The following is a 25,696-nucleotide window of genomic DNA, read 5'->3' on the forward strand; positions in this document are numbered from 1 at the left end:
CAAATATGGAGAAAACAAGGCTAAAATTGTCTCATTAGAAATGCATTCATACATGGCACAGATGTCTGGGACACAGACATCCAGATGCAATACATGAACTGTTAAACAAAAATATGACTTCTGATATGGATATCTCACCATCTGCTGTATCAGAAGCAAAGGCAACAAGGTTACCACTACATGAAACAAGTCAAAGCAGGGCACGTCAACCCTTAGAGTTGATCCACAGTGATGTGTGTGGACCAATGAGAACACAGACCCCAGCTGGAAACAAGTATTTTGTGACTTTCATAGATGATTACTCCAAATACACAAAAGCATCTCTCATGAAGTGCACAAGTGAAACACTGGATAAACTCAAGGAGTATATAGCAGAATCCACAAACAATTCCAGCGCAATCCTGTGACACTAAGATCTGACAATGGGGGGGGGGAGTACACAAGCTAAAGCATATCTAAAGGAACAAGGCATTCAACATCAAATAAGTGCTCCATACACTCCAGAACAGAACGGTGTAGCAGAAAGAAAGAATCGCACACTTGTAGAAATGACAAGGTGTATGCTAAATGATGCCAACCTCCCAAACAAATTCTGGGGAAAAGCAATAACCACAAAGTATATTTTGACGAGTCTTCCTTATCAAAAGCCATGATACCTGAATCCTCTGAAGAGACAACAACAGTGTCTATGACAGGAGGGGCAGAACCACTTGCCAAAACAGGTGACTTTATGAAGCACATGATGGAAAATTCACAAAGTACACATCAAAAACCAAATGTCACAGAGGAAACTGAACTGGGAAGGTCAACCCGCACCACAAAAGGGATACCAGCTCCCCAGATACTCTTGCAAAGCTTACACACAAGAAATATTTGAACCAAACTCCTGGGAAGAGATCAATCATCTACCAAAAAGTGAAGCCAAAAAATGCCAAGTTTCAGCACAAGAGGAAATTGATTCCTTGAACAAAATGAAAATGGACTTTGACTCAGTTACCTCAGAAAGCAAATGATGAAACTTTTGCTCCAGTAGTAAAACATACAACTGTGATAACACTCTTATGTATGGCAGCCAGCAAAGGTATTCAAGTAAGGGACCTAGATGTGAAAAATGCATTTCTTTATGGTGAAATTGATGAAGACCTATACATGGACAACCACCTGGTTTTGTGAATCCATAGATTTGGTATGCAAGCTTCAGAAGGGCCTATATGGACTTAAACAAGCTGCCAGAGCCTGGAATGAGAAAATAAATCAAGTCCTTTTACATGGAGGATTTTCAAGAAGCAAGGCAGATCCATGTCTTTACAGTAAGAAAGAAACCAACAGATGGATATATGTATTGATCTATGTGATGTGCTAGGCTGTTATGAGCAAGAAGGGTACAGTGATGATATTATTCAAAGACTAAAGGCAAACTTTGAAATGAAGAATTTGGGAAATGTCACATATTACCTTGGAATACAAATTGAGAGAGATGAGGATGGAAGTTTCCTACTTAATCAGAAAAATAAAATTCAAGAACTAATAACTAGGGATGTAGCGAACTGCCGATTTGGTGTTCGCGAACGCCGTTCGCGAACACCGGCAAAAAATGCGAACGTTCGCGAACAGTTCGCGAATTTCGAACACCCGCTAAAATCGTTCGATTGGAACGATCGAAGGATTTTAATCGTTCGATCGAACGATTTTCATTCGAATCGAACGATCGAAGCATTCGATCGAATGCTTACAATCGTTCGAACGAATGGAAATCGTTCGATTTTTAGCGGTCGAAGGAATTCGAAATGGTCGAATGGTCGAACGATTTGTATTCGAATCGAACGCGAACTCAAAATGCGAACGTCGCGCGACGTTCGCGAACATTCGGCGGACGCGAACGGTCGAAGTTCGCGCGAACAATTTCGCCGGCGAACAGTTCGCTACATCCCTACTAATAACCTATTGTGGAACGGAGGAAGCAAAGGAATGAAAATGCCTATGAAAGTTGAATATCTGAAAGGCGAGAATGGTGAGCGATTGTTGACAGACAACCACCAATATTGAAAGGTTATTGGCAAATTGTTGCTCATAGCGACAGTGACAAGACCAGACATTGCAGCAGCAGTAGGAATACTTTGCAGAAAGGTTTCTCAGATTGGAATGCGGTAAAGCGTATCATAAAATACCTAAAAGGGACTATCAATATGAAGTTGAAATTGCCAACAGTACACATAGCAAAGTTAACTGGTTTTGTAGACGCAGAGTGGGTAGGTGATGTAAAAGATCCGAAGTCAACTACAGGATGTTTGTTTCAACTTGGAAAAGGCACCATATGTTGGACCAGTAGAAAACAAGCCACAGTAGCCTTATATATATCGCTGAATATATCGCCGCAGCACAAGCTTGTCAATAAGTTATCTGGTTACATCAACTCATGATTGACTTGGGTATGGACATACACGAACCAACCCTACTCTTGGAAGACAACCAAGGATGTATTAAGTTGTCACAAACACCTTTTGAGGGACTCTCAAGGCCAGGGCATCTTTGAATTTCAGTACTGTCCAACAGTATTACTATGGTGGCGGACGAATTAACCAAACCATTACCCAAGGATCATTTAGAGAAACTGATTGAAACAATGAATCTTGTGGAATAATCTCCATACTGTTGAGAAGGGGTGTTGGAAAACAACAGACAGAGATTGTTCCAGTGCATGTTACATTATGCAGGGAGGGTCTATTGTTGTTTATCAATGTGATGTCATGTTTGACCAGTAACCCTGTGTGATTTTCTTCTTCCTCTTCCTGTGTATGCTCTCTATGAAAAGTTCCTGTTGCTGACATGTTATGCTGTAAGTGTTTATGCTGAGTTCTGTAAAGCAACCAAGTTACTGTTCACACAGAAGCTGGTGTGTCTGTCCTCACTTACAGAGAAGCTGTACATGCAGTTCAGATTAGCTGTCTGTTACCACAAACAATATGGTGTTGTTCATTCCCTTATGCTGAAGGCTCGGGGCAGAGCACCTAGTTATATATTTTTTGATGAAGTTAAGGTATGAAGATCCAAATTATGGAAAGATCCATTATCCCCAAAATCCCAAGTCCTGAGCATTCTATATAACAGGTCCAATACCTGCATTGGGATTGCTGAAGGTTTAGTAGTTTTTTAAGGACTTTATTTTTTTTTTTTTTTGCGTTTAAGTCACAATCGCATGGTTACTTCACCTGCAGAATTAATCACCATTGTATCATAGTGTAGTGGTTGGGTCTCAAAATTTTCCAGAGTGTATTAAATTAAAGGGGATGTAATGGTTAAAAAATAAAAAAACATTTTTTACTTTCTTTAATGAAAAAGAAATCTCTGTCCAATATACTTCAATTAAAAAATATGTACAGTTTTTATAAGAAACCTGATTGTATGCAGTAAAATTTCCCCTTCGTTTTACTTGCTCTGACAGCTGTGGATAGGAAACTTCAGGTGGTCCCTAACTGCTCTACAGGGAAACGATCATACTTTCAAACAGCAGGGGGGAGGCCTCTCCACCTTACTTCCCAGAACTTGAGCAGCTTTGTTTGTTTCCCTATAAAGCAGTACCGTGTAGAGATTTGTATCCACAGACCCAGTACAGTCTGCATATTCTGATTATTAATCAGTCTTGCTGTATCAGCTTCTATGGCAGATATTATTTCACTTGTGCTTTTTTGATAATTTATGACAATCCCTAAGCTTAGCCTCCCAACTGAAGCCCAAATCACACTGAGCATGTGCACAGTCTTGGTCTTGCAAAGATGTTTGACAAAGTTACAAGATGATTGCCCGCTGCGGCAAACTTTGAAAACATAAATCATGTGTTTAATTAGACTTCTGGTTCAGTAAGTTCATTGAGTATACAAAATGCAGCATTTCTAGCATTATTCTATTCTAGACTTTAGTTCCACTTTAAGCTCTTTTTTTGTTTTTTATAACAAGTTAATGCTTTGCGCAGGTCGTTTCTCATTTTATTTATTATAAGCTTTACATGAAATGGAATGTGTTCAAAAAATGGGTAGACCCAACAATTTTTAATGGAATCAAATGCTTTTTAATTCAACCATTTCTTAAAGCACACTTATTTAGCTAGGATAAACTATAAGCTTAAATTAATTTACAAATGACTGAATATCATGAGGTTTCTGTGCATACGGACTTGATATCATTTGTATCCAATATGTTTATTGAGTCCACAAGAGTCTCCTCCTGAGCACAGTGGTCTCACAAGTATCCTGCTGCTATGCCAACAAGTCAGTGTTTGTTTAAGTGATTTTTTAAACATGATAGATTTAATTCATCAACTAATGTTGATCCTGAGCAATTTTTTTATTTATCTAAAGCCCTGTAGGACATTATAAACTTTACTATGATTTGTTCCCAAGTTCTGAACAAAAGCAGCCACTTGGCAATGGTGTCTAGAAGAATGGAAACATTTGATCCCAGATACCTGTAAAGAGAATGGAAAAAGAAAACTTTGCCCTCCATTGGCAGAGGATTACAATGGATCACAAAATACATAATAATATATATATTTTGCAGCATACAATAGCTATTTTGTTCTTGAAAACTATTTGTTAGAAACCATACAGTAAGGGGCTGATTAATTTTTTTATCAAGGTTCGGGATTGGGTTAGCAAGTTTTTATTTTTATTTTTTTCTCACTTTTTTCTACCATGCCAAGCTGTTACAGTTCTGACCTTTGATTAATAATAAATCAGCCCATGATATAAAGCAGGTTTATTAAAGAGCAAACTGAGGAAGGCTTTTTAACAGTTATATTTTATTTCCTATTTAATAACACTTTATTAGCTGACACATTTATCAAAGCAGATAGAAGTGTCAGTTTCTCGGAATGTGTTTAAAAGTTTTATGGGGGTTATTTACTAAAACTCTAATTAATCAAATTTTGGTATTAAAACAAAGTCGACCTAACTCCCATCCACAAAATTAATTTATCAATAATTTTTCCCAAAAAAAGTGGGAGCGAAAAACACTGCATGATAAATTCGTGCATCAATTCGAATTGTCTGAGTGACGTTCTGAATACTCGACTTTATCGATTTGACGCTGAAAATTTGACTTTAGCCAATTATCGTACGAAACCCCAGACTTTATTGGATTATCCAGCTCAGATCACAATGTCAAGAAACAACTTCAAGGACATCTGCCATTGACTTGTACATGACCTCGACAGGTTTGAGATGGAGTATTTTTTTCAGATTCTGATTTTTAGCAGCTTTGGGGTATAATAAATCTAGAAAATTTTTATTTTTTTCTATAAAAATTCGAGTTTTCCCTTTTAGAAACTTGACCATAAAAATTCAAGGTTTAATAAATGGGCCCCTATGGGTGTTAGACTCGGTACAGCCCAACAGCACTAAGTACTAACAACCATCCAAATCTATAATCCTCGATAAAAAACTAGTGGGGAAGTGAATGATCCAGGCAATTATACAAAATATTCAAATTGCTAACTAGGAAAATAGATCAATTTTACAAAAGGTGTAGTTAGTACTGCTTGTAATATTTGTATCTTGCCTGACGAACGGGTCTTGGTGCTCCGAAAGCTTGCAATGTCTTTCTATTGTTAGCCAATATAGATATCACTTCTACAATATTTTTGTATTTGTTAGTTTTTTATTTATACTGATTGTAGGAAGTTACCAACTACTGATAGATCAGTCCCATGTCTCTCCTATAATACTTTCAGGTAAACTACTCGTGGTGTTCTTTTCTTTCGAAAATGTTGTTTCCTCTTTTCTTTGACATAAAGTGAATAAATAACATAAACATCTAAGACATAAACATCTAAGACTGGAATACAAGATCTAAACATCTAGGTATCATTAAAATAGGTGATCTATATGACCAGGAAGGGGTAAAAACTTTCTCCAATCTGCTTATGGCTTACCACATGCCTAACTCTACACATATTTGAGAATACAACACTATCTCCAAACAAATCAATGGCTAGGGGCACATCAGCTGACCAGATTCAAACTTAAATGTTGGGCACCTACAGGGAAAAAAAGGAATAGTGATCATTTATAACTTGCTCCTACAAAACAACACAGAAAAACTCTTAGTAGCAATGGAGAGATGGCAAGAAGACCTACAAATACCGCTAAACAGGGATATATGGCATTGCCTCTTTTCACAAACATCAGAATGCTCAAAGGCACTAAACCACCATGAACTAACTATTAAGCTAATGTACAAATGGTACATGACGCCAGAAAAGATACATAGGGCCTTCCCTAGCGCATCGAATCTCTGCTGGAGATGTCAGCAAGAGGTAGGCACGTTGCTGCACATATGATGGTCATGTCCAATTGCAAAAAAATACTGGGACTGCATTAACCGTCTTACAGGGGAAACCACGGACATGCATACTATGCTTCAACTTGCAACTGCCTTGTTTGGCCTAGATATTAACCTAAGAGACAGAAACTCCAGACAAATAACTATGCAAACCCTGCTAGCTGGCAGGAGTTTACTAGCTCAAAATTGGGAAAAAAGCACATTACCAACACAAACTAACATAAAAAAGGAAATAGAGCGCATTCATCTATTTGAACGGACATTCGCACAATACCAGCTCAACTCGTAAGAAGTGCATGCGGGAAAAAGGCTTGCAATATGTGCAAACAATATAAGGAGCAGGGTATAGGACAAATATATAGCCTATTGTATGACTTACCTTAGGAATAACCATTGCCAGCACTCCTTTCTTCTCTCCCTCTTTCTTCCCTATCTTCTTCCGTTCCTGTATGAAATGGTATGTAAAATTAGCAAAAATTGTTAATATAAAAAATGTAAAAAATCTTTTTTATTGCTGCGTTTTTATTCAAAAAATGATATGGTTGCATGGCTCCATGCTTGTAAATAATGCTCTACTGTAAAGCACATTGCTATACCTGTGCATAGAATTCAGTAACATGACACATTTCGACATAATTTCTTTCTCGTGTCAATACACGGGTATCTTAGGAATGATGGTCTGACCAAATTCACAAGTCTAATTAAAAAGTAATAGACATAAACATTTTTTTGACTGTTAAAAAGGTGAGTGGTTCCATCACAGGCTTCTAGTCTATTTATTTTTCCTGTTTCATTAATCTTGTGTGTGTCTTCTCAGTTTTCACAATACTTTGCTCACTAGGGCTTGGCTTTTCATGCCTTTCAGCAGAGGCAATTGCTACGATTTGTAAGCGATGAAAGGAAGTATAAACAGAAGCTCACACAATATCGCTTAAAGGCATTTTGCTAAAACAGCATGTCATTAGTATATAACATCTTAAGGAATACAGTAAAGGGTGAAGATCACCTTTATATTATTGTGTATCCTTACTAGTACTTCACAGGTATAGGATCTGTTATCCAGAATGCTTGGGACCTGGGCAAATGGTGTTTCCATTATTTGGATCTCCAAACTGTTAAAAAAAATCATTTAAAGGGCAAGTCAACCCAAATCAAAACATTGCTTAACAAAAGAAAACACAATTCTAATATACATTTATTACAAATTTTAAGTATATGTATTGCTATTGAAAGCAGTGTCTGTCTGTCCCTTTCTATTCCCCCGCTGTTGATACAATGTAAGACAAGGCATCTGATTAACAGACCTGTCTTTGCTGGGGAACTAAGACTTTTGCAACATTGTCTAAATAGTAACAATAGCAATTAATTTTACAAATAACTTTAAAAGTACTAACATTTTTTTAATAAATGTATATTGGAACGTTACTTAGAATTATGTTCTCTTTTATTGGGCAAATTTTTATTTTGGGGTTGACTTGCCTTTTAAACATTAAATAAACCCAATAAGAATGAATTATATCTTAGTACAAGGTTCTGTTTTATTATAACAGAGAAAAAGGAAATCATTTCACAAATATTAAATTCTTTGTTTAAAAGGGAGTCTATGGGAGATTCCCATATTTCTGAGCTTTCTGGATAACGGGTTTCCAGATACAGCATCCAATACCTGTAGTACCAAGTTGGGAAGAAATCCTTTCTAGCACCTGAAACTTGTAGCTTGTATTGCTTTTCCGCTTATGTGTATATTACAAAATGTATTAACAAAATAGCATATTTTACAGTTTGAAACACAGTTCATATTTGGCTTTAGTTTTAGAAAAAACAAGGGAAAGTTGTGCTCACCACTAGTTTTTAAAATCATTAGGCGGGGGTGCAATGAGGGTGTGACCACAAAATACATATAGTCAACTACAAGAGGTCCTCTGCACTCAACCCATTATCAATATATTTAAGACAGAGACATTTTGTGCATACTGCTACTGAAAAATGCCTTACCCTTTAAACAAAACAGGGATTGTTTGTCCATATATTGCAATATATTTAAGCTGGCCAACTACGTCAAAGTCATCCCATATCTGGCCAGTCCTATGCTCAATTTTCATCTGTTTCTTTAAGAATTCTATGGTTTAATTATACATTTTATAAAAGGGACGAATACGTTTTACCTGCAACTTACTAGCTGCTTTCAAAGTAAAACTCCCAAACTTGGCTGCCCTTTTATTAGACACCAGTGGGATCACCTGACTATAGTTGGAGAGGGTGGGAGCTACAACATGGAGCTGGTCACTGCTCTTGTAGAACTATAACAAACAAGGGAAAGTTGTGCTCACCACTAGTTTTTAAAATCATTAGGCGGGGGTGCAATGAGGGTGTGACCACAAAATACATATAGACAAATACAAGATTCCTCTGCACTCAACCCATTATCAATATATTTAAGACAGAGACATTTTGTGCATACTGCTACTGAAAAATGCCTTACCCTTTAAACAAAACAGGGATTGTTTGTCCATATATTGCAATATATTTAAGCTGGCCAACTACGTCAAAGTCATCCCATATCTGGCCAGTCCTATGCTCAATTTTCATCTGATTCATTAAGAATTCTATGGTTTAATTATACATTTTATAAAAGGGACGAATACGTTTTACCTGCAACTTACTAGCTGCTTTCCCTTGTTTGTTATAGTTCTACAAGAGCAGTGACCAGCTCCATGTTGTAGCTCCCACCCTCTCCAACTATAGTCAGGTGATCCCACTGGTGTCTAATAAAAGGGCAGCCAAGTTTGGGAGTTTTACTTTGAATGCAGCTAGTAAGTTGCAGGTAAAACGTATTCGTCCCTTTTATAAAATGTATAATTAAACCATAGAATTCTTAATGAATCAGATGAAAATTGAGCATAGGACTGGCCAGATATGGGATGACTTTGACGTAGTTGGCCAGCTTAAATATATTGCAATGTATGGACAAACAATCCCTGTTTTGTTTAAAGGGTAAGGCATTTTTCAGTAGCAGTATGCACAAAATGTCGCTGTCTTAAATATATTGATAATGGGTTGAGTGCAGAGGAATCTTGTATTTGCTTTAGTTTTAGAAACACCATATATGTTAGCAGTATATAAATTAATATGGTGTGCCATTACCAAATCTCATTGTTTGCTGACTGTATTTACAGAACAGAGATGGAGATCTTTCTTTCCACATCCTATTATCAGTCCCAAAGACAAGAAGGAATTAAAGGGATGGTTCACCTACTTTTAGTATGTTATAGAATGGCCATTTCTAAGCAACAATTCAATTGGTATTCATTATTCATTTTTTATAGTTTTTTATTTGCCTTTTTCTTCTGAGTTACAAATTTATCATTATTGCTACTTTTTATTACTCATCTTTCTATTCAGGTCTTCTTCTATTTATATTCCGTCTCTTTTTCAAATCAATGCATGGTTGGTAGGGTAATTTGGGCCCTAGCAACCAGATTTCTGAAATTGCAAACCAGAGGGCTGCTGAATAACAAGCTAAATAACTCAAAAACCACAAATAATAAAAAATTATAACTAATACAAAGTGTCTTGGAATACCACTCTTTACATCATGCTAAGGGGGTTATTCATTCAAGTGTGAATACCAAAAACTCAAAATCCAAAAATTAGAATTTTTAGTGGAAAAAAAACCTTGAATTTTTGAGATTTATTATACCCAGAGGCTGCAAAAAAATCTGAAAATCCGCCATCTAAGATCTGCAGAGGTTGTATATAAGTCAGTGGGAGAGGTCCCTATTCTATTTGGAAGTTTCTGTGGTTTGCGCTGGAATTAGCCTGAAAATTCTATTTCCGGCTTTTCGGGTAAAATTGTGAAAAATTTTGGCTTTTCAGGAAAAAGCCCGAAAAAATAAAACGATTCGGGAACAAAATCCAAAAAAAATGTACAAAACAGATTTCCCCATCTCTCCCCAGCGCAATAGCACATGTGCGTACAAACGCTTGCGGGAGGGGGGTGCGTGCGGACTGCGGCGCTAGGACGCAAATCCGGCCTTGAGAAAAACATGGTCTGCCCCAAAAAAAACGCCCATAGTTTCCATGTTATATAAATAATTAATGATCCATTTAGACATATCATAGATTTTAAAATATCTTTAAAATTAGGAGCTACAGACATAAATTTTGTGTTTGCGCTAACAAACAATTGATAGGTCTCTCTCTCTCTCTCTTTTTTTTTTGGAATGCAGGTTGGATTTATTTGACTTTTGATTTTAAGAGAATTCCTGCTAATGTTCTGATGCTATTAGTGGTTAGGCCTGCATTGCATAAACCCTGCTTTAAAATATATGCCCACTGTGATATATGCGCACTGTGCTTCCCAAATTCTCAGTGTGAAGCATGAATTAATATTAATGTGAGAGGCTTGTGCAGCCTGCAGACTCCTGAATTCTCTGATTCTCCCCTGCACATGTATGGGAAGGCAGGAGGTTCACATAACATAGATATTCTCTTTCCGTTCTCTGGTTTTGACTCAAAACAATGTAGTAGAAGTAAGTTCTTGTCTAGGTCTGTTAATCAGCTGGTTTCTTTTGCATTGTTTTAGGAGTCAGAGCAATGAGTACAGAGAATATAAACAGAAAGATACTACTTTCAAAAACCATTTCATTCACAAATAACTTTAATGCTGCTGAAAATGTTAAATCAATTTTTAATTTTAATGTTGCTTAGACTTACATGTTGTTCTAATACTCAAAACAGTTTTTTGGATATCCCAATGACTTACATTTTTGACTTAGGCATTTGATATCTTCAATTGAAGATTGCACTGATGTATGTATGAAATCTTCTAAATAGAATGAGGTTCCCTCCCCCCAGGATGACATGGTCATTCCCTGACTGGGTCACATACAGTAGTTGGATTTGCCCATGTGTGACATGTGACTCAACATTCACTTGATTTAAAAATGAGAAAAATATTAAAGTAGATTACAGGCTATTGGAATAATGATCCAATATACCGCTATAAAGAATTTTCTAAATTCTTCTTCTTTTCTTTTTAGGAATGCACCGAATCCACTATTTTGAAACCCCAAATCCTTTGCAAAAGATTCAGCTGAATACCGAACCGAATCCTAATTTTCATATGCAAATTAGAAGTGGGAAGGGGAAAACATTTTTTACTTCCTTGTTTTGTGACAAAAAGTCCCGCAAATTCACTCCCCGCCCCTAATTTGCATATGGATTCGGTTCAGCTGGGCAGAAGGATTCGGCCAAATCTGAATCCTGCTGAAAAAGGCTGAATCCTGGCCGAATCCCAAACTGACTCTTGGATTCGGTGCATCCCTATTTCTTTTACCAAAGGCCAAATATTACTTTGTGGTACTTGACTTCGGTTCTGGTTATTTTTGTCTAGAACATGACATTTTCTGTGAAATGTTAGCCAAAGTTTTTTTTGCAGTTTTCTATGTTCTTCCCAATGGCAGACAAATATTATATTATCAAATATACATATGTTGTCCTCCATATTTTCTGGTTGACATTGTTTTCAACTGGTCTTTAGATACAGTCTAAACATGACACTTGAAAAATAGGTGTTTGTAAATGATACAATCTTGAAATGGCACATAATTGATGACAAAATGTACTTAATTTATAAAAGCACACAAGGAATTTAGTTTTCTTGATTATAATGGGGGTAATTGAAAAAGACCCAGAGAAAAAGTGTAAGAGCAACTAGGGCTCAAGAGCACTTCTTTTAGACAGCAGGTTTTCCCTGGCCGAGCCCTGATTTTTTTTATGTAGCACAAAATACAGAGCACAGTGTTGGAGGACACGAGCCAGTCCTGTCCTTAATGCCTGCCATAGGGCTTCATTGCAGTCAATTTCCTCTGCAGCTCCCTAATGTGAATGATACTCCACCCACCCCTATAAATAAAACAAGGCTAAATGATGCCATCACTGCAGCAATTCAGACAGAATTGAATTCAGGGTACAAAAAAAGGGTGGACTGTGTCCATTTTTTTCCACTGTGCTTTCCACGGTGTAAATAAACCCTACGCATTAAAGGGGACCCGTCACCCAAACAAAATTATCCAAATCCTATTTTATCATGTTAGTCAAGCAAAATGAACTTTAATTACACTGTATAAATTATTTGAATATTGTTTCCTTCAGTCTGGGAACTCATAATTATAGCAAGCAGGCAGGAGCCATTTTATGGACACTGTTATTAAGGCAAGCCTTGCATCATCTCAGAATCTTGTTTGTACACCAGGGGACAGGGACCCAATGTCCATCCCCATGCACTGGTTACACAATTAAATCGTTAAGAGAGCTGGGGGAATGTAGGGAGAGCGGTGACATCTAGGAAGTGCTGAATGGAAAGTGAAAGTAATTGCTTGCCCCGCCTCTATGCCTAGGCATAGAGGCGGGGTAGGCAATACTTGATTGACAGCTGATATTTTTAAATGAGTTTACAACAGCTATCAATGCTTTAATAAAAAAAAGAAATTGGATTTCATATTTAATTTAAGAAGGACTTTTATTATACAGATTTTTATGTCTGGGTGACGGGTCCACTTTAAAGAAGAACAGAATGAAAACATTACTCATAAGTAGGATATATTTCAAGTCAGGGTAAGGAAATGAATGATGGTCAGTCAGTTGTAATGCACTGGTAACAGTATGCTTAGTCATACTTAAAGAGAATGTAATTTTATATAAAAATATATAATATATATTTATAATACACAAAAGTCATGAATATCTTGTAAATTATATCCTTATAAACGGTAAGTTCTGATGTCATCAGTTATTAACGGTGAGTTCTGATGTAATTTCTGTCACATGACTCAGAAATTTGTGTATTATAATTAATAAAGTACCCCCATTTGCATGGTCATGAAACTCCTCGGTAACTTATAATATCCTTATATTTTACAAGAGGGGGTACTTTATTCAATATATATAATTCTAAGCAACTTTGCAATACACATTCATTGCACATGGTTTTTAAGTTATTGTATATGTATTGCTACTGAAAGCAGTGTATGTCTCTGTCTAGTCTCTGCACTGGTGGCTCAGACTATTGATATAATGTAAGACAAGGCAGCTGATTAACAGACCTGTCTTTGCTGGGGAACTGAGACTTTTGCAATATTGTTTAAAAATTAACAACCAGGAGTTTAAGGACCAGTAACGCCAACTTTTTTTAAATACTAATTTCCCCCAAAAATAGCTTCAATGATAGGTAAGGCTTACTATCCCTTGGCTTTTTTCAAACCTTCAGCTTGAATTCCTCTGTGTGCTGAACCAGAAGTCAGCTTTGTTCTGATAACCTAAAGCACCTAAGTTGCTTTCAATAGCAATGGTTTTTAAAAATAACTTTAAAAGCACTGAAACTTTTTAATAAATGTATATTGGAAAGTTACTTAGAATTATGTTTTTTTTTATTAAGAAAATTTTTATCTTGGGGGTGACTTGCCCTTTAAAATATGTTTCTCTTGCATGATATGTTTGGGTAAATGATGTCTTCTTACCAACAGTACCACATGTGATCATACATGCAGTATATGGTATGCTTTGTATCGACCCTTTATTTGACCCTTTCTTAGCTCTGCACAGCAGATTTATCAAGGGTCGAATTTTGAAATGAAAAAACCTTCGAAATTCGACCATCGAATAGGGTAGTCCGACAGTCGAAGTTGAAGGATTTTTAAGATCGTACGATCGTCCTTTGAATTGTACGATCGTACGATTTAAATTAATTTGATCTTACGATAGTACTATTTTACAAAAAAATCCTTCGACTTCTCAAAACGTAGCCATTAGCAATGATTGCGCTGCAATTTTTACACATGCGACTCTTTTGTCCAAATGCATTCAAGTCAATGGGCGTCCGAATAATTTTGATGAGTGCCAAATTTAACGATCAACGATTTTTTTGACTCATCAAATTTCTCCATGGTGAATTTTCGCAGCAGTTTCACGAAAACATACCCATTCCAAGTGCGGAAATTTGCCACAAATCCATGCCTGTCGAATAAATTCGCCCATCACTATTAGCTTTGTCATTTGTTATGTGCAACTGTGGGTTACAGGATCTGTAGCCAGATTGGTACAAAAGTGATCAGCCTCTTGTAAACCTGCTCTCATGCAGCCAATCACAATGAACCTGTTTCACCTCAGAGATATATGATCTGTATCAAATTTTCTAATCCAAAGTGGTTAAAACCCCTCACATTCGCCAATACATAATCATGCAGACACAAGATCTGTCTCAGGTCAAGTCTATTTCAAGCCAACTTCTTTCTAATATTGTCCCTTAAAGCTTCAAGATGTTTTAGTTGTTTTCACAATGGCAACGTTTGGAAATAGAAATAGATTGTGTGCGGATGGTGCCAGGCTCCCCTTGTAGTGGAGCCTTGATTTGTAAAAGCAGACAGCTGAAAGAGTTCAGCGTTTTGAAGGTTATGATCACAGCAGTTTCATAAGTGCTTTATTTCAGTTCTCTTCTGGCTGCAGTGGAGACAGGTGCGGTCTGGTTCTGATTTCACTGGTCTTAATTTCTTATCTGACCTGCTAGTCAATCAAGGGCATGAGAGGGATAGAGAGTGTGTTAAAGGGAAAGCCAAAGAGAGACAGCAATGCTAAGCATCTGAGGTTTTTTTCCAACCAGGAACTGGCAGCTCTGCCTGTCATTCAGTGCTTCTCTGTGTACAAGCGGCTGCCCTGTGCAAAATGGATTTTTGAGCGTTAACCAACATGTACTTCTTTTCCGTAGGGTCTTCTGTTGGATTTCATTTGCTGAGCACAGAGGGCAATATCTAGGCTAATTCCAGGGCTTAGTATCAGTGATCTTTTGTCAACTCAACTTGTGAGGGAAATTAAACTTGGTATGAGCACCCATGCTCTCAACCACAGCGACACAATTCCAGACTGAAGAGCTGAACAGACACAAAGTTATGAAAAAAGACCAAAAAGTAATAAAGTTTCAGACATATGGTAATCGCTTGCGATGCTTTCAAAGAAAAGGGACTCTTGGAATTTCTGTAGATGAAGAATTTGACATTATCACCATTTTAGCTTATTACTGATTATTTCCAAAGAACATGGTAAAAAAAAGATAAAATGAGGCTTACAAAAAAAAAAATGAAAGCATGCTACACCCTGATTCCCCTAGGACTAAGTATATAGTCACAGATAGTAATAAACTGGCATGAGATTATGGGGCAGATTTATCAAAGGTCGAAGAGAACTTTCGAATTTCGAAAGCCAAGGGATAATAAGCCTTGCTTATCATTAAAAATTGTCTTGCGTCAAAATTATTTGGACGCCCATTGACTTTAATATATTTGGACAAAAGAGTGACGCGTGTAAAAATTGCTGCGCACATAAAGGGGCAGAGTTATCGAGGTGAATTTTTGAATGAAAAAAATTTGAATTTCTAGATTTTTTTTGTCTACTTTGACTAGGCAATAGTCCAAATTCAATTTGAATCTGATAAAAAATCAAAAATTTGAATATCGAAATTTATCATGTACTGTCTCTTTAAAAATTTGACTTCAACCATTCGACTTCAACCTGCTGAATTGCTGTTTTAGCCTATGGGGGACCTCCTAGAACTTATTTGGAGTCAATTGGTGGACTTTGAAAACTCAAAAGTTGTTTTGGGGAAAAACTTTGAATCAAATTAGATCTAATGCACTATTCCTTCGATTCGAACAATTTCGAATTCGGACGATCGAAAACTGACCAATTAGACCGAATAAAAACTACAACTTAATTTCTGTTGGTCTTTTTGAATTCAAAGTTTTTTTCAATTTGATATTCGACCCTTGATAAATATGCCCCAAACATTGTCGCACGTCAGAATTATTTTGACACGCATTGACTTACATTTTTCACCGCTTCACACATTTTCATTAATTTTTCGGCGAAGTAAAATGGGACAGATTCACTCATCACTAAACACTAATGAATTTGATATAATAAAATGACTATTACCAATGTATTAAAGTATTATTCAGTTTAATTATGGCCAATCAATGAATTCCAGATATATAGTAAATTATTTTTATCATTTACTATTATAAATGTGTAAGTATCATTCTTTCCTAATGTTCTCTCGTCATGGTAAAAAAATCAAACCACCCGCTCAACCTATAAAACATCTGGGTTTATTTCACATAATGCTGATCGCTGGGTGATAGAAATTGGAAATTAGAAATTATTTTTGGCACTAGTTGTGCAAACTCAAGCAAAACATCTTATAATATGAATTTGGAAATAGGCAATAACACAAGAAAACCTCCAGTTTTGTGGTTTAATAAATTGTCCCTGGTGTTTTTTCTGATATAGTAATTCATTATTGCATGTTGTCATAGTTTAGTAAACAGTTGCCCAAGTTCTCAAGAAGGTGAACTTGCTCTTTAGATGGACGAGGATTTTTTTTTTTAATCAAAATGATAATCTTCCAGCAAACAATTTTATTGCACACACTGCACTCTGGAGGAAACAAAACAATGTACAATGTTTTTTCCCGCTGACAGATGAGTTCCAGGTTCATAGAAATTATATTACATTTTTTTATATACAAGCATATTAAATCTGTTACATAAATTGTTGCTTTATTTGCTTAGTTTTCCTATTCCTCTTTCTGCTTTGTAGTGGCAATATTCATATTTTAAATAGCATATTTTATTTTTCTTATATTGGCTGTTAACATTGTCCCATATTTTGCCAGAAGAATCTTACATCATGGTACAAATGTATTTGCATACATAAATTGACAATGGTGCTCAATAAATAATCAGTATAATACAAATATCCTTATCAAGGTATGATTGAAAGCTGCCTGCCAGATATGTGGACCTCTGTTACAGCAAGGTTGCTACCTGATCAAAACTGCCATATCCAGATTTCAGATTTCTCTGTCTGGATTGCTGCACAATGAGGCCAATCATGTTCCGTTGGGTAATAACTCTGCCATCCTGATGTTACTTTCCCGCCCTTGATGTTACTGGCGCACAGCTAAATGCATTTTTATGCCCCCAGGGGATATCACCCCATCCGCCCAGTCCAGAACATCTGTCAATTAAAGGAGCATAATATAAACATAAATTATATAGCACAAAAATGTGAATTTATTTATATTATGATTTTTGGTTTATATTCACCATATAAAGTTTTTTTTGAGTGGGAGTGCCAGCTCACTTGCCGTGTTCCTGGTCTGCTGCACTGTCATTACACTTTGTATATTTTCCCTTGTGTCACCATAAATCTTGTAACCTTTTGTTTATCATACACCTAGCAACAAATATTTTTTGTACCTTAAATCTTTTGGTTTTAGGGGTAAATTTACTAAGCGGTGTAAATATAGCGTTACTTCGGCAATCAAAGTGAAGAAGCGCTAGCATTCAATTCTGCCTAGCGTAACTTTGTTAGAGGTCTTCGCTCAGGCTAATTTGCATATGGCTGGAAATTATAAAGTTGAATGGACGTATATGTTGCAGCAAATACATTACATGACACAAGTCCATGGAACCGACGATAGAGTGTGAATGACCACTAGCGTCTGTCTCTTTCGGTAGCAAAGTTACACCTGTGCCCATTAGTAAATCGGCGAAGTGTTAACGCTGGTGAATCATCGCTAATGTTAGTCACTTCGCCCTTTAGTAAATCTGCCCCTTAGACTTCCATGCCTCTGGGTTTCTGGTCCTCTCAGTCTCGGCCAAATACTGTCCCTGCATCTTCAAATATTACCTAGAATAGCATTGGTTTCATTTTTTGGCACTAAAAGACTAATGCTCAAACATGGAACCCATTGTGCATTTTTATGACATTGTTTCTACCTGTTGATTCCCAACCCACATTCTCACTCTCTAGCTACTGTATGTGAGACAACTGTTACAAGGTACGATTGCATATTACATTTTATCCATAATGTGCTGTAGAATTTGGTATATATATATATCAGAACAGCTTTGGTTTTATCAGACACAATCAGCTTTTTAGAGTGCTGATAACTAAAGGAAGTTATCACCATTCCTTAACTCTTGAGCAAACATAGCACCCGGCTATTTAACAAATAATATAGATTACCCATAACCAATACTGTAGGCTAAACAAATATTATACTAGACACCAGCATGTCTAGACTAGATTTGAAAATATGATGAAATGTACATTTAGCTTTAGACAAATAGTGCATAGTAGATAAGATAAAGAATGTGTGTTACTCTCCAAGTATAAAAATTGCAATTTTCTACTAGAAAGACATTGCACAAATTTTGTTGTATCTTTTCTGTCTCCCTAGCGTTCTATTTCATGTTGAGCTGATGAGAACCCAATGTTCTTCCACCTGTGCCACTTAATCTAATATTTGGCAGCCTAATGTGTGCTTTGGAGTGTACATTCAGACTACAGACATCTGATGCATGCAAACTACATTACACACTTATCACAATGGGTGTTCCAAAATCCTAAAGAGATTGAGGTTATATTATTTAAATACTATATAAAAACCTCATCATTCAATCAGGGAATTTGTTGTTAGTTTTGGGATTTTTTTGCTTTCTTTAAATAATGTATTTATCTAAAGAAGTTGTTTCCTGCCTACTTGTAACAAATTATAAGCAGTATTGGACTAATCCAACAGTGTATTTTGCTGATGAATGCAGTTGTTTTTAGTATTGCCGCTTTATATATTTAAAAATGAATCCATATGAAACCAATGTGCTACAAGGTTGTTGCTTGAATCTGAGATTATTAATAATGAGAATTACATCATGTGCTACGCAATATGTTAATGTGTTAATAATAATAATAATAATAATAATAATAATGTGGATTTCATATCCAATAGAGTTGTTTTTAAAGGATATGGGTGCAGAATTGGTTCTTAAAGGGATACTGTCATGGGAAAACATGTTTTTTTCAAAATGAATCAGTTAATAGTGCTACTTCAGCAGAATTCTGCACTGAAATCCATTTCTCAAAAGAGCAAACAGATTTTTTATATTCAATTTTGAAATCTGACATGGGGCTAGACATTTTGTCAATTTCCCAGCTGCCTCCAGTCATGTGACTTGTGCCTGCACTTTAGGAGAGAAATGCTTTCTGGCAGGCTGCTGTTTTTCCTTCTCAATGTAACTGAATGTGTCTCAGTGGGACCTGGATTTTACTATTGAGTGCTGTTCTTAGATCTACCAGGCAGCTGTTATCTTGTGTTAGGGAGCTGCTATCTGGTTACCTTCCCATTGTTCTTTTGTTTAGCTGCTGGGGGGAAAAGGGAGGGGGGTGATATCTCTCCAACTTGCAGTACAGCAGTAAAGAGTGATTGAAGTTTATCAGAGCACAAGTCACATGACTTGGGGCAGCTGGGAAATTGACAATATGTCTAGCCCCATGTCAGATTTAAAAATTGAATATAAAAAAATCGGATTGCTCTTTTGAGAAATGGATTTCAGTGCAGAATTCTGCTGGAGTAGCACTATTAACTGATTAATTTTGAAAAAAACATGTTTTCCCATGACAGTATCCCTTTAAAGAGATACTGACACCAGAAAATGAACCTTTTTTTACAACTACCATAAAATTGACTTTGCATGTTTCTTATAATTTTGCCATGAAGTATTTGCCCAATGCTTTTACATACCTATTTGACTCCCTGTGATCAACTATGTGGAGTCTGCCGTATTTGTGCAGCAGGAGTTCGTTCGCATTAGAAACTTTAACTGACAGTCTGAGATGGGACAATCAGCAATCAACATGACCTATAGGTAATTCTTAAGGTATATTTAATTTTTAAAGTTTAAAGTTAAAGCTTAAAGAGCAACTTAATGAAAGAAGAGAAAGATGAAGATATGGAGCACTTTTAGGTATTGGTGATGTACAGGTCATTATTTCAATAGCAGGTGGAGTGGATTTGCTACCCAGAGATCGCCCTTAGCCTTTTAAGTAACTTATTTTAAGTCCATGTATCGAGTTCTATATCACTTATTGGGTGAGTATCCAGCCAAGGGGCCCACACTTTGTCAAACTTCCCAGGACAGCCCGAGAATCGTATGTTAGCTTGATGGAGGCAAGAACTTTGTTTACCAAATTGATCCAATGTTCCACTTTGGGCGTTGTATTCTCCGTCCAATTCATTGCGATTATTTTCTTTGCATAATATAGAAGAGCCCTCGCTAAGGATCGATTTTTGTTTAATGGCAGGCTATCATCCACAAGGCCCAACAGGCAGATTTCTGGAGTGCATATATTGGGAAGAGCAAGATTATTTACCATGTATTTAACCACCTCTTTCCAGTATATTTGTAAATATTAAGTGGTAGAAAGTAGTATCCAGGTCTTGGCACCTAGAGCAACTTACTTCTATTTGCCCCCCCCCCCCACATCCTTTGCAGTTTCAGCATGGTAATATACAATTGGTGAGTGACCTTAAATTGAATCATCCTGTCCCTTATTGAAATTAAATCTTTGTAAATTGTCAGTTGCCTCTTCCCACTGTTCATCACTTAAGATCGGGATAAACTGTAACCACTTAACCTTCGACCTGTCGAGAGAATGATACAAGCGACTTACTGACTTGTGGTTGTCGAAGGACCAGCTCCACCAAGGGTGTGATATAATCCACTGTGAGAGAGAGAAATTGTGCCTGAAAGGCGTGGCGTAGTTGCAAGTACCTATAAAATTGAGTCGCAGGAGTCCCTGTTATGGTTTGCAACTGTTCATACGTAGGAAAGTTTTGCTCCACTAGAAGGTCTCCCAGCCGTTTAATCCCCAGTTGAGGCCAATAATGGAAGTCTTGTAGTTTTTTAAAGTGTGAGAGATGAGAGTTTCTCCAGAGTTGCAGGTAAGGAGAAATGATTGGGGCAGGTCGACCCACAATTTTACAGGCTGAGACCCAAGCCCTATGCTGGGTTGTAATGGTTGTCGGGCATGCCTTGTAGACTTTTAGTTTCCTGTAGGGGAGGTTCCTAAGAGCTTCCCATGACTTCAGTCTGAGACCTAGAAGAATAATGCCTGTATCAGTTTCGTCTGTATGTAGCCAACTGTGAATGTGACTGATTTGACTCACCAAGAAGTAGAAGTACAGGGAGGGCAAGCCCTCCTTTTGGCAGTTGTAGCTGTTAGTAGGGTCCATGAGAAACAAAGAGCTTTATTAGCCCATAAGAATGGGATGAGGATGGAGGTACATTCATGTTTTTAAAGAAGTTTTTTAGTGTCAGTATCACTTTAATCAGAACTATTTTATTTCATCCCCATAGCATATATTCCCTTGGCTCTACAAGGGCTGTTACATCACCTGTCTTTAAAACTAAACTTCCCCAGAAATTATATGCTATAGTCCTTAAATATAATACACTCAGATGCAAACTTTATCACTGGTAGTAAACTATATTTGACTTTGGCCAATGTCCGATGCTGTCTGTACTGTTTACTAATTACTCATGCAGCATGTGAATTCGTATGTGTCTATTTTTAAATTAATGAAGCTGTGCTGCTAAGAAAGATTAGGTAAAACCAGTGGCGTAACTAGATATTACTGGGCCCCACAGCAAATTATTTTTCAGGCCCCCAAAATGTTTAGAGGTTGACTTGTTTCTCCAATATTTATTGAAATTGTATATGAATTAGGGCCTCATGGGGCCCCTATACCTCCTGGGCCCCCCTGCAGCCGCAGGGTCTGCTTCCTCTATAGTTACGCCCCTGGGTAAAACACTTTCACTGGATAGTTTTTACATGAACCATTATATTCATCTATATGCACGTATCTTGTAAGGAAAATGTACTTGAAGCTCACATAATTTAATATTTTAAATAAACATGTAAAATCTTCATTCTACATGGAAAAATCAGCTGCAGTGTATACTACACAATTAATGAGGTTTTTTTTTTACTTGTATTGAGTAATGAATTAATATCAAAAAGCATCATTTATTAGGGCTCCTCCAGTTCCTGCATTGAAGTTATTTTTTTAAAAGAGCAAACAGATTTTTTATATTTAATTTTTAAATCTGACATGGGGCTAGTTAGTTTCCCAGGTGCCCCCAGTCATGTGGCTTGTGCTAGGATTAACGTGAAATAGTCCTAACTGCTGCACTGCAAGCTGTAGTGATATCACCCCACTCCTTTTCCCATGAGCGGGCTCATCAGCAGAACAATATACCAACAGCTCCATGGTACATTTGAGAGTAGCACTTAATAGTAAAAATCTGACTCCTTCAATTACATTAAAGGGATCCTGTCATCGGAAAACATGTTTTTTTCAAAACACATCAGTTAATAGTGCTACTCCAGCAGAATTCTGCACTGAAATCCATTTCTCAAAAGAGCAAACAGATTTTTTTATATTCAATTTTGAAATCTGACATGGGGCTAGACATTTTGTCAATTTCCCAGCTGCCCCTGGTCATGTGACTTTAGGAGAGAAATGCTTTCTGGCAGGCTGCTGTTTTTCCTTCTCAGTGTAACTGAATGTGTCTCAGTGAGACATGGGTTTTTACTATTGAGTGTTGTTCTTAGATCTACCAGGCAGCTGTTATCTTGTGTTAGGGAGCTGCTATCTGGTTACCTTCCCTAGTTCTTTTGTTTGGCTGCTGGGGGGGGCAAAGGGAGGGGGGTTATATCACTCCATCACTCCACAAGTCACATGACTTGGGGCAGCTGGGAAATTGACAATATGTCTAGCCCCATGTCAGATTTCAAAATTGAATATAATAAAATCTGATTGCTCTTTTGAGAAATGGATTTCAGTGCAGAATTCTGCTGGAGCAGCACTATTAACTGATTCATTTTGAAAAAAATTTTTTTCCCCATGACAGTATCCCTTTAAGTTCAAGAAACAATAGCTTACCTGAAAGCTGTTCCATTGTGAAGTGCTAGTCACTGTACTAATAAAATGTTTAATTTTTGTAAATGGGGATATCTCACAATATGATGAAAATGCTGCAGAATAATCATAAAAACAAATGAAAATAGTCTGTTACTGATTGAACCTAGTTATCGTGTTATACATTTACCGTTAAGTTGATAACCTTTCAGCACTTATGTGATGTAAAGGCAGACTGAACAGGGAAAAATCTTGCACTCTTGATTATAGAAGAAAGGAGCAGATAAAAGCAAACAGAAAAAAATGCATGACAGCAGTCTGTGCCAATGAAAATTTTCAAATTATGAAGATTTGGCATTAGTGTTTCTGTTTAACTGCACTTCCGCTTTCTCTTGTTTCATTCAGACATGGAATAATTTCATTAGATGATATCACTAACAGGAAGATTTTTTTATAAGCTAAAAAGTACTAAGGCCTGTTGACAAAGCAAAGAAATGGTGTCAAAAATAATTTCAAAACCTTTTGACCTGCAAGGTTTAAGAGAATTAGGCATAGATTCTTTTGGGTAAGCCTCTTAGTGACAAGAAATATAGTCTATTGCCAGACAGTTTTGATTGACACCGGTGTTTGTAGTTTCAGCTGCTAATACAGTATGCTCTCTCTATATTTCTGCACAGTAAATATAGAAGGCTATTTGTCACCTGGGGAGTTGGATTATGCAGAAGTGAGACAATATGACTAAAGATCCTACAACACAAAGAAGCAACATGAACCAATAAATACATGCAAACAAATAAGCATGAAAATGTCCATAAAACTCCCAAAATTGGCATCAGTTTCAAAAAAAATGTTAGTAAATTGGGCGAGACTTTCCAGTCAGCAGATGTGAAATCTTTAGATGACACATAGAGGGTTATTTATCAAAGTCCGAATTTATCTCAATATTTTCTGAAAAAAACGCCGACCAAATCTGCACAGGTTTTTTGGGCTTATTTATTAATACACTTTCCCGAAAATTCAGAAAAATCAGAAAAAATCACGATTTTTTCACCGAAATTTTGCCCGAAAACTTTGGGGTATTGCCAGAACCCCAGCGCAAAAAATTATTGGAACTTCTCCCATTGACTTATATGCAACCTTGACAAGTCTGAAGTGCAGGATTTTCAGATTCTGGTTTTTCCATCCTCGGTTCAATAAATTCAGAATAATTCGTGATTTTTTTTAAAAGTTTGATTTTATAAAAAAAAATCACAAATTTTTAGTGATTTCTGCATTCGATGATTAGTAAATAACCCCCACAGTAAAATGCAAAAGTTAAAAAAAGTTTTCCGGAGTTTATTACCCAAATGTAACAGCACTACAGTATATTGCAATGTATTTGATTAAATCATGATAAAGTCCAGCACCATGATTGGTGGATTTTTTTTTAAAGGAGAACTTTCATAAAAATATGGATATAAGAACATGTCAAAATACAATAAATATTTGATGCTATTTCTGAAAATATCAAATGATTCTACAATGAGCCCCAACTCAGCAACTTAGACTCACTTACAGCCTTTGGGGCAGATTCACTAAAGGGTGAATTGTCGTCAAGCGAACGCTTCGCCACACTTCGACAGGCAAAAATTTGCTACCACTACACTAATCCACTAAAATGCGAAGTTGCATCCTGGGCGCTGAACGTTGGTGACTTTTCGCTTCTGCCTTGCGAAACTTCGTTAGTTCTCTTACGCTTAGGTCAATTTGAATAGGGTGGGTACATTAAAGTCATATGGCCGTCTTTATTAGAGATGTTGGTGCAAATGCTTGAAGTGGCCACTTTTTATTACAAATGTCCAAGGAACCTGAATAAAGACAAAAGAGATCCTCTAATGCCCTGGACATGAGCCCACCCTAAAACAAATGTTAACCCATAAAAGTTTAATAGTTAAGACTTTTGCAGGCAATCCTGCTTAAAAAAAGGACAATTCGCCAGCATTTCTACAACTTTAATGCAATTCAAGGAATGCTGGTATACAAAAGCCTGACTTGCATCACTGCAAAAAGAAAAAAGAGAAAGATCTCTTAGGGATGTAAAATATAACAAATATAATAAAAGGCACTAAGTTTGCCCAAGGGCAGTAACCCATAGCAACCAATCAGCAGGTAGCATTCACTGGTCACCTGTTTAAAAGCAATGATCTTATTGGTTGCTATGGGTTACTTTTCCAGGGCAAACTTTGTGCCTTTTATTACACATGAAAAAACAAAGTAGACATAAATGTGCCAGCGATATTGAGTTATAAAAAAAACAATTTTGCAGTTGATTATTTGGCAGAATTGCTATAAACAAGCATTTTATCACAGCAGACTATCCTCACTGCTGCCGACAACCTTGTTCCACATCTCCCCAGTCTAGTCTTCACTCCTTCAGGCTCTAATAAAGGAAAACTGTTGTGATAGTTTTTGCTATCTCCAAAACAGAGCTGGGCCAAACCGGCCAGGCGCCCTAGGCAACCTGGCCAGGCACGGCTCCGGCTGAGTGCGTGCAGAAGCGCA

This window comes from Xenopus laevis, chromosome 1L (assembly GCF_017654675.1).
Source record: "Xenopus laevis strain J_2021 chromosome 1L, Xenopus_laevis_v10.1, whole genome shotgun sequence".
Classification (NCBI taxonomy): domain Eukaryota; kingdom Metazoa; phylum Chordata; class Amphibia; order Anura; family Pipidae; genus Xenopus; species Xenopus laevis.